Here is a 13,105-nt window from a genome sequence, read left to right as displayed (position 1 = left end):
CCCCCAATACTACGGTATTCCATACTGTTTTGTCATATCCATTGGCTAGGCCAACAGTATACTCATGATTACTCTGGGTCTCAGTCAACCCCAACTTCTTGACTAACGAGTAGTTCAAGAAGTTGTGGCTAGCTCCATCATCAATAAAAAATGTGACTCTACGGCCACCTATGGTGCCATACATGCGCACCATGTCATGTGGACCTACAGTAGGCTGCTGCCACATCGCTGGTGTCACTGAACAAGCGTGATGCTCATCACAATGACACACTGTCACCTCTCTAAACTCTGCGGAACTGAGAGGGAGTCTCTGCACTGTATGCAACTGCCTCGAAGATTTACCATCTTTTTTGGGCTCATTGCCACTCGTACTGGCTTTAGGCTTTGGACACTTAGCCTTCGTGTGCCCTACATCATTGCAATTAAAGCAGCAATTTTCCTTTCGCGCTTTAATATATTGCTCTTTCTTTTGGATTTCGGTGTCTCTTTTCTTCCTGGATGGTCGCGGTTTTTTAGACCAATGACCACCCTGTCCTTCCTGGTCCGTCCTATCCCCTTGTTTATCACTGCGGAACCCTTTTCTTTTGAGGCCTGACCTCCTCTTTTCATTACCCTCGGCCGTGCCTAGAACCACAACGCGCACTACGGCGCTTGATGTCATCAAATATCTACGCATACTTAATTGCCTCTGCCAGGTCTTTAGGCTGTAAGGGCTCTACGTACTCAAGGTAATCATCTTTGAGGCCTCTCTTAAAGCCTCGCAATGTCTGGAATGCATCGATTCCCTTTAGCTTGAGTACTATCTCCCTATAGTCTGAGATGTACTGAGTTAGGGATTTGTTCTCCATCGAGCACTTGTCCCATAACTCCCAGCTTCTCTTTGCCTCATTGATAGGCAAAAATTATTTTCGAAACATCGTTTCAAACTCCGTCCAAGTGGCAAGACGAGTTGTCAAACTCATCCACCACTTGTACGCTTTGCCGGTTAATGAGAGGCTAGCCTCTACGGGCTGTATCCGACTAGGCTGCTGTCGCAGCGCGTGCAAATCTGACCACTTTGCTAGAAACATATTGACCGAGTCCTTGTTTCTCTCCTCCTCGCCACACCAAAACTAGGCGGTTTTAAGTCTTTTAATAACGACGAAGCTGTCGCTACGGATGGCCCCGTAGGTGCATCGGCCCCTGTACTCCTGCAACCACCACTGGCGAGGCTACGCTCACTCGTGCCGCAGGAGCTCGGCTACCACGAGGAGTTGGAGTACTAGCCGAGGCGGCTGTCAGTGCATCTAACCGTGTGGAGATGCTCTGTAGCATCGTGACTAAATCAGCCTGGACTTTATCCATATTGTTCAGTTTGGCATTAAGATATTTAAACAGTCCACTAGAGAGCTCCGTCTCTGTCAGGACGTCGACAGGGTCATCATAATCGTCGTCGTCGTACTCCAAGAGGTCCTCCTCGGTCCCCTCGGCGACGTCGGTGTTCATGTCCTGTGGCTCATCGGCCAGAAAGGGGTCATCTGCTAATGCAGCCGCTGTGGGCTCGCTGGGTCCTAAGACGGGGTCAATAGACGAGGAGGGTGCTAGCGGATCACGCGTGATCGACGAGCGCACTCCACAACGGTCGGGCGTGTACGGCCTGACAATTCGGTCGGGGTCAAACCCGCGACGACCGAGGACAAGAGACCTGAAAAACCAAGGCGGTGGGGACACACTACGCCTAGCAGACATCTTTAATTCTTGCAAAAAACAATGCGAGAACTCGGAAATTACTATAAAAAAAACGCTAATAAAATGAGCAGTGGTGGAGAGAGAATAGTCACCCCCCTTTACGGTCGCCTGTCGATATGTGTTGCGCTGCGAGCCTCCAGACAGCGCCGCTTCTCCGGGATGCTCCGATCCGAGAGAAAACATGCCTGCAACTCATAACAAAAATAAATTTTGCTTGGGAGGCTGTGCTTGAAACAGTCGGATTATCCCTTGCCCCGGGATTATCCCTCCTCTCCCCAGCCGAGAGAGAGGATCCGTTTGAATTTAGTTTTATTTTTAATTTTATTAAAAATGAATAATTAAAATATGAAAGAAAAGAAATAATAATTTTTTTATTTTTATTTTATATTTCTTTGGCTGGCTGGCTGGCTGCCTGTGGTGGCTGGCCCCGCCGGCTGCTCTGGTGGTGGCCGCCTCCTCCTGGCTGGCCGGCCACCTGGTTTGGCTGGCCGCCACCCAGTTGGCCAGTGCTGGTGGCTGGCTGCCGCGCCGCCGGCCCTGGCTGGCCGCCGCCACCCCTAGCTGGCCGCCCCTGGCCCCTAGCTGGCTGCCCCCCCTGGCCCCACTGCGCCGCCGCCGCCTGGCTGGGCTGGTTGGTTGCCTAAGGGCTGGCCACCTGGTTGGTCGCCCTTTGCCGATGGTTGGCATAATAGTAGTGGTAGCAGCGTGGAGACGAGAATCGTAAAAAGCACGGGCTCCACTGTTGTGCTGCGCAACAAGTCCCGCGAGGTCAACTTCAGACTCGGGCAGGGCGAGTCTCGGCGCCTTCGGGGAGACTCGCACAACGACTCGCGCAACCACTGGGGCTGGTCTTCGCCCCCCCATGCTAGTTGGTCTTTGCCCCCCCACGCAGAGTCAGTATGGCGTTTCAGCAACAACGGGTCCTGGGCTGGTCTTCGCTCCCCTTCAAACGGCGCACACGCATTGCTTTTAGCAAGTTGTGGGACTGGCCGCCCCGCAGGCTCTTCGTCCCCCCCCACACAGTAGAGAGATAGGCAACTTCTCTCTCTTCCAAACGAAATTTGATTCGCAGACAAGCTTCAACGCAGAGAAAAAAAAACAAAACGAGATGCTTATCTGCAATTCGTATTGTTGTGTGTGACGGGGAGAGAGAGAGAGAGAGAGAGAGTTCTTCCCTTCAAAATCTTCCTTTCAATTCTGGCCGCCTCCCTCCACACACTCCATTGTGGAGATAAGGATGAGAAGATGAATGGTTGAAAACCATTGAGTGGGCTCCGGTCCCCCGGTCACGCGCGGACCCTGATGACCCCATCGAACCGACGCTCTGATACCAGTGTTAGATACTCGTAACGCCGCTACGAGCGTTACCACAGGAGGGGACGGCCTCTGGCTCACCACCCAGCCATAGAAGAAGTATGAGGATTGCCCCTCATCCCCCAGGCTATATAGTGTGTGGCCTGCCGTCCACACTAGCCTGGCCGCCCATGACTCCGTATGGGCGTCCTCTCCCACTGAACCCCGGACATGGCCATCCGGTCTGCCGTCGGTCAGGCGTTACCGCCTACGTGACACACACATAAGAGTAGACAAGCATTTTCTCCTCTAAAACCATAACATAAAAATAAGAGTATATACTATAAGGGAAAGTACCCTTCTATTACAAGGTAAAGTACTCTCCTATTATAAGCAAAAATATATACTATAAAGGAAAGTACTCTCCTATTATAAGGGAAATTACTCTCCTACTAAAAATAAGAGTATATACTCTACGATAAAGTACTTTCCTACTATAAGGAAAAGTAGAATCCTACTAAAACATATAAGTTCCGTCGATCCATAGTGTGAACCCAACTATATGAGACGGTACTATAACTACCAAAGTCGATGTCACATAGCCTGTAAAACATTTGCAGTATATCACCTATAATCTCACCAACCATGCTAGTGGCATCAGTGTGAAGCTGTCATCTTGGCATATCATCCATATCTGCACTAGCTAGGCTCAATATTTCAACACTCTCCCTTGAGCTCAACTCCATACTGTGCACTTCAACTAAGTTAAGCTTCGAAACCTATGGAGCTTCGCTGTACCCAATGTCTTTGTAAAGATGTCAGCTACATGATCTTCTATGCTAACATATACTAAATCTACATCATTTTAACACTAAATTAATTCCTGAAAAACCTTTGTAAATAGGCAAAATATGGGCATCATCAGTATTAATCAACTTATTGATTGATACAATTTTCTTTCTTTCAATGTTGTCTTAGAATCTTGCTATTATAGGAAAGGAAAAGAACATGGTTCAAAATATATTAATGGGAGTTTTGTCATCGTTGGTGGAGGTACTAGTAAGAAGATTGATGGTGGACTATCTGGAGTATCATGATGGTTCGTAAGGCATAATGGGAATTAATGATCACTAAACTTGTGTCTTACCAAATAGTTCTTTACTGATCCATTGCATAAAGAGAGGTAGGAGGAGGCAAACTCTAGCAATTTGTTCATTTTTACTTGGTTAACTTGGATCAACCAGTCAAGCCTAATATGTGTAGTAAATGAAAAATAGTAGGGATGTAGTAAGAAATGTAGGAGGCGGCAAAGTCCAGCAATTTGTTCAATTTTACTTGGTTAACTTGGATTAACCATTCAAGCCTAATGTGTGTAGTATCAAAAAAAAGTAGGGATGCTTTATGGGATAGCCTTGCTTGTTGTGTAAGTAGTTCAAGAAAGACGAATGATAAAAAGATACAAACCTTGCCCTTGTATAAGAGAGGTAGGAGGAGGTTAACTTGGATTAACCATTCAAGCCTAATATGTGTAGTAATGAAAAAGAGTAGGGTTGCTATATGGGATAGCCTTGCTTGTTTGCAAGCAATTCAAGAGAGTTAGAAGAATGACGATTCATAAAAAGACACAACCATTTCCCCACGAGAAGAATGATGATTGATAAAGACACAAACATTGCCCCACAAGAAGAATGTGTCTCCATTGGGTGAAAGAGGACAAAGGCTAACATTTTGTAGAAATTAAAGACGGAACCCCAAGTCAAGCTATTTGTAAGTCTGCCAAAATCAATCTTGATAAAGTAAAAATCTTATAAGGTTACCCACTTAAGTCCTTACCATATGTTCAGATGTCCCCACTACTATGAGATACCATTCTCTTTTTTGAGATGTATTTGGCCCTCTCTTATGGGTTCCTACTATACATACTAACATCTGCACATGGTGGCCACATAGTAGCACCTTCCTAGGGATTGAATTTGACCTCCATGTACATCATTAAGGAGGAAACCCCATGATCCTTGGTGATACATGAGATGTCATAGAGATGTATTATTACCATAGGAGAGGTAGGCACAACTAACATCTACTAAGCTTAGCTTTACTCATTTGTAAGCATCGATTCTAGCTAGTACATGGGCCCTTCCCACCCTAGATATTCATGTCTTTACATATTGGGAACTCTAATAGAATAAAATCTACAACCCACCTAGCCTTCTTACCCATCTTCACATACTTTCTTGTTGTTAATCTAACTATTGATAAGAGAATTTAATATATCCTTACCCATCTTCACATACTTTCTTGTTGTTAATCTAACTATTGATAAGAGAATTTAATATATCCTTATATACAACCACACCCACTAGATCCCAAGGGTTAAAAAATGTATATTCATTGGTTATTCCCTTGAGCAAAAAGGTTATAGATGATATAACCCCACTATGCATGAGATGATACGAGTGAGTAGGGATGTTATGTTTGATGAGATAATGTACATGCCATTGAGGATTCTATAGAGGATTGAAGAAAATAATCAAATGGATTCCTTAAATGATGAGCAACAATTACAGACACTTAGTGGACAATGAGAATCCTCTCCAGTAGAACGGGCACTCAGTGTGGACAATGAGAGTCCTCTCTTAGCAGAACGGTCACTTAGTGGGACAAGGAGAGTTCTTTAGCACAACGACGGGTCTATTGTTAAATCAGGTTGAGATAGAGTGTTAGGCATTATAATGTGCCTAAGTTAGCTTGGTTGTTAGAAGCTACTTGTAGATATGGGTAAGCCACTAGATACGGGGATTTCCATTTATTTTGATAACATGAGAAGCATACAATCGGTTATAGTAACCCATTATATCAACAAAGCACATTAACATGCATTATCATTTTGTGAGGGGGAAAGTTCTAGTCCACCATTGTAAAAGCCAATTCATATTTTACCTCACATTTAATGAAATAATAGAGCTTTATTTTATTTGGTGGATTTGAATAAGGCCTCATGGAACTTAGGAAAAGAAAAAATATATTGACTTTTATTTTAATAAAGAAAAGGTGGTTGCAAGTTTGGAGGGAAGTTGGATAGCTCCTTCTTGGTCTCTCTTCCTCTTTCTCTTCATCTTTCTCTCTCTCTTTCTCTTCCTCTTCCTCTTCCTCTTCATCTTTCTCTCTCTCTTCTTGCAAATTCTTCCTCTTCATCTTCCTCTTCCTCTTCCTCTTCCTCTTCCTCTTTCTCTCTCTCTTCTTGCAAACTCTCTTTTTTGCTCTTGCATAAATCTTTTATCTTCCAACCATGGAGTTTTTTCAGTCATATCATGGTTTCTGGCTAGAAGCAAACATGTGTGCAACATATGTTTTAAATAGGTGTCCTGCAACAACGGCTTTGCATACAACTACGCCTTTTGAAGCTTGGAATGGTAGAAAGCCCTCTATGGCTCGCGTACGCATTTTTTGCTATCTTGCTTATACACTTGTGCCTAAGAAACTTCACAACAAGCTTGATGATAAGGTTGTTAAATGTATTTTTGTAGGATACAGCTCAAAAAGTAAGGGTTGCCATCTCTAACATCCTGCTCTACCAAGTGGATTCTTGTGAGAGTAGAGATGTTTTATTTATGGAAGATGCAATTCAACCCTTGATTTTATGTAAAAAAAACATTAAAATGTATGTTTGCAAGACATATTCGACACTCTCCTTCCATTGTTCAATGTAGGACACATTGATATATAGCATTTGGGTAATCCAAGCAATGTTGTAAATCAGCCCACACAAGTTACAAAAGTAGCATGTTTTTCAGCCCACAGATCAACCTATTGATGAGGTAAATGTGGATGATGTAGTTTATGAGGAAAGAAGAAAAATTGTGCAGTCAAAAAGTATGCCAAAATGACTAGTGCAAACACTACGTGACAACAAATTGGCTACTTCTTTACCTAGCAAAACACGTGCAGGTTCTCATCATGCATCTCATGTCGATGTAGGTTATGCTCTTGTTACCAATTTTTGTGATGAAGAGGAACATGTCTCCTTTGATGAAGCAAAGGAATTTAAAAATTGGATGAGTGCTATGCAATCTAAGTATGCTTTAATACTCAAAAATGATACATGGGATTTGGTAGACTTGCCTCTTGACAAGAAGGCCATTGGTACGAAATGGTTTTACAAGCTCAAACATAAAGCAGTGTTGAGAGTGATACAAAGCTAGGCTTGTTGCAAAGGGTTATGCACAAGACAAAGGCATTGACTATGGTGAAATCTTTGTACCCATATATCGTATGACTACCATGCGGACTATCATTGCATTTGCAGCACATAAAGGTTAGAATGTACATCAGTTGGATATCAAAACTACTTTCTTGAATGGAGATTTTCTTGAGGAGGTCTATGTATCTCAGTCTCGTGGTTTTGTTCAGAAAAGTCAAGAATCAAAAGTATGCAGATTGAAGAAAGCTTTATATTGTCTTAAGCAGGTTCCCAAAGCATGGTATGAAAAGATACATGCATACTTGGTTGCACATAGTTTCTGCAAACAGCCCAACTGACAGTAATCTCTATATTAAGGGGACTAAGGATGTTTTATTGGTCATCTTGTTATATGTTGATGACATGCTGCTCACAAGCCCTGATGATGATCATATTTCAGCTTTTATATAGATGATTTAGAGAAGTCTTTTTAAGATGTCAGATCTTGGACCATTGCACTATTATTTGGGCATTGAGTTTTGGCAATGTTATGATGGCATTGTTATGCTGTAGAGGAAATACATAGGTGCATTGTTGAAGAGATTCAATCTTGAAGACTGTAAACCTGTGTGGTGGCTACACTTATGGAGCCAGGTTTACAAAGTCTTGAAGATGTAGGTGACTCTTTTGATGCTAGCTTGTATCAAGAAGTTGAATACCTTATCTTTTTGTGTAATACCAAGCTTGACATTCAGTATGTGGTCTTAATATTGAGTAGATTTATGCATAGCCCAAGCACAAAAGCATTGGCAGTCTGTCAAACAGGTGTTATGTTACCTAAAGTACTTTGATTATTTTATCCAAAGGGGGGTAAATCACAGATGCATGCATTTTATAGACTCAGACTCGGCTAGATGTTATGACACATGAGTGTCCACGAGTTGTTTTTGCTTTCGCCTTTAGTGATTCATGTATATCGTGGCTCGACATCATGAAGCAACCCACTTTGGCCAGTTCTAGTTGTGAAGCTGAGTACATGGCATCGTTTATAGCTACAGTTGAGTGTGTGGCTCAAGTGCCTTATTACTGGTTTGGGTATTGGCAAGCCCTCAACTACTACCATCTTCACTAACAATCAGAGCGCTATTGTGACGCTTCCTAATTTCGTATAAATATTTTTCATAAATTCATGTTGTAGAAAGTGTGTAGAATGTTTTGTTAGGACATCTAACATGTTTTGACAAAATTTTATGTTGTAGGAAATTTTTGGTTTTTTTCATTCAGGTACTTGCCATTTTTGTGGGTGAGTTGATTAGGTTAGTGGAATTAGGAGAAGTTTTGTATGAGAGTTTTTTCGTTTTGTACATAGAACAACTTTGCTCAAGTAAAAATTTCGGGATTCACATTATTTCACATCCGTTTGGTGACTCCAAAGTGGATTTTAAGTGGTTTTGTGCTAAAAATGTGCCTAGATTTTCATGTCGAGACATTGCAGGTCGTCCAAGGACAAAGATTTAGCCTCGAATGAAAAGATACAAAGTCAAAGAGGTGGATGGAATGTTCGAGATGAGCTATTGAGCATCCTCATCAGATCAATGAGGTGCGAATGGCTTACCATGGAAAAAAGGGGTTGTTTTTCCAATGTTTTTTTATAAAAAAGCGTAATCTCTTGGGAATGATGACCGCGTGTGAAGAAAGCTTCCCGAACACACTTTTTCCAAAAAGGACGATGTCGCCAAAAATATGGCATGCGGATCGAGAAAGCTCCAGAAAGGGCTACTTTCGGCTTTCAACATAAAGAAGAGGAATACACAGAAAATTAAAGAAGAGGGTGAGAGTGAGAGTGAGTGAGAGTGAGAGTGAGAGTGCGTGTGCGAGTGTGAGTGCAAGATTTTCATGAGAGTGAGTGCGAGTAAGATAGCTCAGGGGTGGTCGGGTGGTTCGAGCTCTTTCCACCAAGAGTGCTTCATATCATATTGTTGTAAGATTTCTTGATTATATACAAAATTGTTCTCTTTCTGCCTCAACAATTTGTGCAAAATTTTATTTTCTTGAATTGTATTATAATTATTGAGCCGAAGCCTCACAGCTATGGCAGTTGTGGAGGAATCTAGTTTTTCACGCTCACATAAAGCACATTGAGGTGTGCACTATCATTATGTCACAGAGAGATACTCTGTAGTAGGAAAAATCAGCTTGGCTTACGTACCAACACAAAACACCTTGGTGGCAGATTTATTCATGAAGGCTCTCCCACGAGAGAAGTTTAAAGCTTTTTGCAAATCTTTAAACTATCCTTTGGAGACTAGTCTAGGCTCCCTATCACAATTCAAAGAGCCTGGCTCATCTGTGTACTTCTAATGCCACAGCTGGCCCCTTGTTCACATCATCACACCCAGGTGGGATTTATAGCCATATTTCATAGTGATGTGTGTGAACACACTTGGACCAGCTAGGGCACCTTTTTCCTCTTTAGGAGGTTTTTCCCCTCGTGCTAGTATACATATCATCTTGTACAACACACATTTATTATCTATTTGTCATCTCATTGTGTGTTCTCTTGAGTTTCTCCACTGTGTGTGTGTGCGCGCGCGCGCGCGTGTGGGCGCACACGCACAGTCATGTAACCCTATTTTCAACACCCCCTTTAGCATAGAATAGCCCAAGGAACTAGGTGCCCTGTATTGGCAGCCTCTACCAATGCTTACTTCCAAGACCACATGTGCACGAACCTGCTCAACTAGGAAGAATTTCTGGTCTTGTATTGTGTAGATAAATGATCCAACACTAAGAATGATCTATATGCTCAATGAATAAGGCTACTAGCTTCCTCCTAGAAAGCTCCTCTACTTGAAGAGATGCCCTCTTCATCAACAGCCCGAGAGACATGAGCCCACATACATCATGTCCTACATACGTAAGCCTAGAGACATGTGCCTACAAGCATGAACCTATAGAGTCACATAAGTAGGCTCATGCCTTTTTTGTATGAAACAAGCTCATGCAGGTCTGGTGAGCTAGACTCACGTTACACCTTGTGGACTCACCACATCTGTAGGCTCACGTCCTTGGACCATTTCTCTAGACTCACATATATAGGCTCATGTTTGCAGGCTCACACTTGTTGACTTGCGTATATAGGCTCGTGTCTTTTTTGTATGAACTAGACTCACATATTCGATTTTTATGAAATCGGCCAACCTAGACACAAACTTTTATGAAATAGACCTATGATAGGATTGGTGTGCAATTATTGGGGACAATAATTATACTTAATATTTCAATAATTACAAAGAATAAGAATTTTTTTCAGAATTTATAACTGGTACAAATTGTATTTTAGAAAAATCCTTGAAATTTGTAGGAAGTATAAATTGTTGTATGATCAAAAAATCCTTAAAGAACTTAAGTAGATATGTCCTTGCAAGTCTTTCAAGCAGTTTTATTTGGTTACTCATGTCTATTGACTCACATATGTAGACTCGTGGTGAGTCATATCCAAACTCACAACCCGCATATCCAAGCTCATATTAAGCTAGACTCACGTCTCTTTCTTGCTGGATTGTAAGCTCACGTTTCCCAACCTAGGAGATTGTTTGGCTTTATTTTTGGAGTTATTCTAGATTGAACTTGATGAGAGTGATTACGATCCTAATCTTAATTATTTAAGTGATTCATTGTTTTTGGATTGTTTTTTGTTGATTTCACGTGCACAAAAAAGTACAAAATGCATAAATAAAAATTAACCATCCCACTCTAATCCACACCTATTGTAGCTCAATGCTTATATTTTGGAGTGAATTTCCACTCTTAATCACAACTGCTAAGCTATTTCTTGATTCAATGCAATGAAATCTAAGCCTTGTGGACTCTAAAATCAAACCAAGGTTTTTCCTTTCAAGATATATACGCTAATACAACAAGCTTTGATAAGACGTTTAAAGCGCTAGAACAAATGGTGCAATCTATCTCCAATCGTTTGGAGGATGTGCCTGAAATTGAGACTAACAAATCCTCGCACAGACCAGTGCGAATGGCACTGAGGCAGCTTCTTCTGAATCCAATCAAGCGAGACCAAATGACAAGTCCTCGAAGGGCAAAAGCTTACATGCAAGCCATCGCTTTGCTATCCTCCTCTACTAAGCCATCAATGTAAACAACCCTTGTGCACCTCTCAGATTATTAATCCATTCATTAAACCTAAGGACACCTTTCAAATTATTAATCCATTTATTAAACCCCTTCTCTAACTAGGGCATTCCCATGCTCACACTCCTAGCTACTCTAGACCCCATGTAAGTGAACTCAAATCGGAGAGATGTCTAGCCCGTTCGAGTCATATTGTCAAGGGGTGCATTTGGAGTCAATGTCTAGCCCGTTCAAGTCATACTGAGACAAGGGGTACATATGGAGTCATTGTGTAAAGGGGCACATTATTATATTAAGGTTAACAAAACTTTAATATCAAGGTGACCCAAAAATAACATCAATCAATTAATGAGTGTGTGTGTGTGTGTGTCTGTGTGGAGCGCAACAATCAATCTCTCCCCCTCTCGAGAACATCGTACAACAGTGTGCAACAAAGGTGTGTCGGATGTTGGATGTTGGCTGTATGTTTTCAAGACGGAAGGTAAGAAAGGAAGGAAAGATCTTGCACTCACTAGGAGCAGTGATATAGGTGATAGCACTTTAGCCTCAGAAGAGAGGTGTGATGAGGAGCTACCTCTTGCAACAGTGATATAGGTGATAGCTCTTTAGCCTCACAGGAAAGGTGTGATGAGGTGCTACCACTTGCTAGGCATGAAACGAGGCAAACATTGGTAAGGCTGCATCCCATATGAGGAGGACATTGAGCAAGTTTATGTGACTGAAGTACATGAACCAGGTGATTCTAGCTGCTAGGTGTCTTAACAAAATGTCTTAAATCATGTATCTTCATCATATGTATAGATGAAGCCAACAAAAAAGTCCTCATTAAAATGGAGTCATGATGGGTTATGAAGGTAGCTAACTACATGCATTATGAATCCTATGTATAGGGTAGACTATGTGACACATGGTTTACCTTGAGTACTTGTAGGATGCACACCATGAAAGATGATGAAACTACATTGCTCGAAGGAGCAAAGACCTCGCTCTTCTTTGTTGCTAGTATGGGCTTGACTAAGAAAAACCACATTAACCTCCTCTTGTCCTCCATCCGTATGGGCATGCATAGCAAGGCTAGAGCCAACAACAGTGATCTCAAGCAAAAGACACACATTAAAAAAGACACATAGCATGAACTTACCAAGGCACTTTTTGAGCTACATCACATCAACTTACTTGAGATTCCTAGTTGCCCTTTCCATAGCTATGGAGTCCCTCCCTAGTCCCCACCACTAATAAGAACTTAATATTGAGAGCGTAAGTCTTCCCATACCATACACCGATAACCATGAATTGATCAAATCATTGATGCACCTTACAACCCATTTCCTTCCATACCGTGTATACATGGACATGGATTAATCCAAATCTTTGGTTAGTATCAATACCACACACAGTGGTAAAAGCACTAAAATAATTGTACGTTCAAATAAGATCAAGGAAGAGAAGCCTGCCACAATTGGAAGATGCTTCCAAAAACAAAAAACAAAAAAACAAAGTAAAAAAGCTTATTGCAAATTTGCATGTACAACTGATTAAAGGCCATAATTTAATGTGCTCAGTCACAACTGCCCCAGCCAGAGCCAGCTGGCAACATTAAAGCTCGAAAAATGTACCCAACTCTCTAAATGGTACAATTCACAAGCCTCAAGGCATTCAAGGCGTAGAGCTTCAAGCAAACAAGTGCACATGCACAAATACACAAAATCAAGGGACTCCATTGAGTTATTTTCTCAAGGTACCGACAAGAACTTT

This window comes from Cibotium barometz, chromosome 49 (assembly GCF_041138505.1).
Source record: "Cibotium barometz isolate CiBa-2024 chromosome 49, ASM4113850v1, whole genome shotgun sequence".
In the NCBI taxonomy this organism is placed as follows: Eukaryota; Viridiplantae; Streptophyta; class Polypodiopsida; order Cyatheales; family Cibotiaceae; genus Cibotium; species Cibotium barometz.
The sequence above is the reverse complement of the archived record's forward strand: the minus strand, read 5'-3'. Positions refer to the sequence as shown.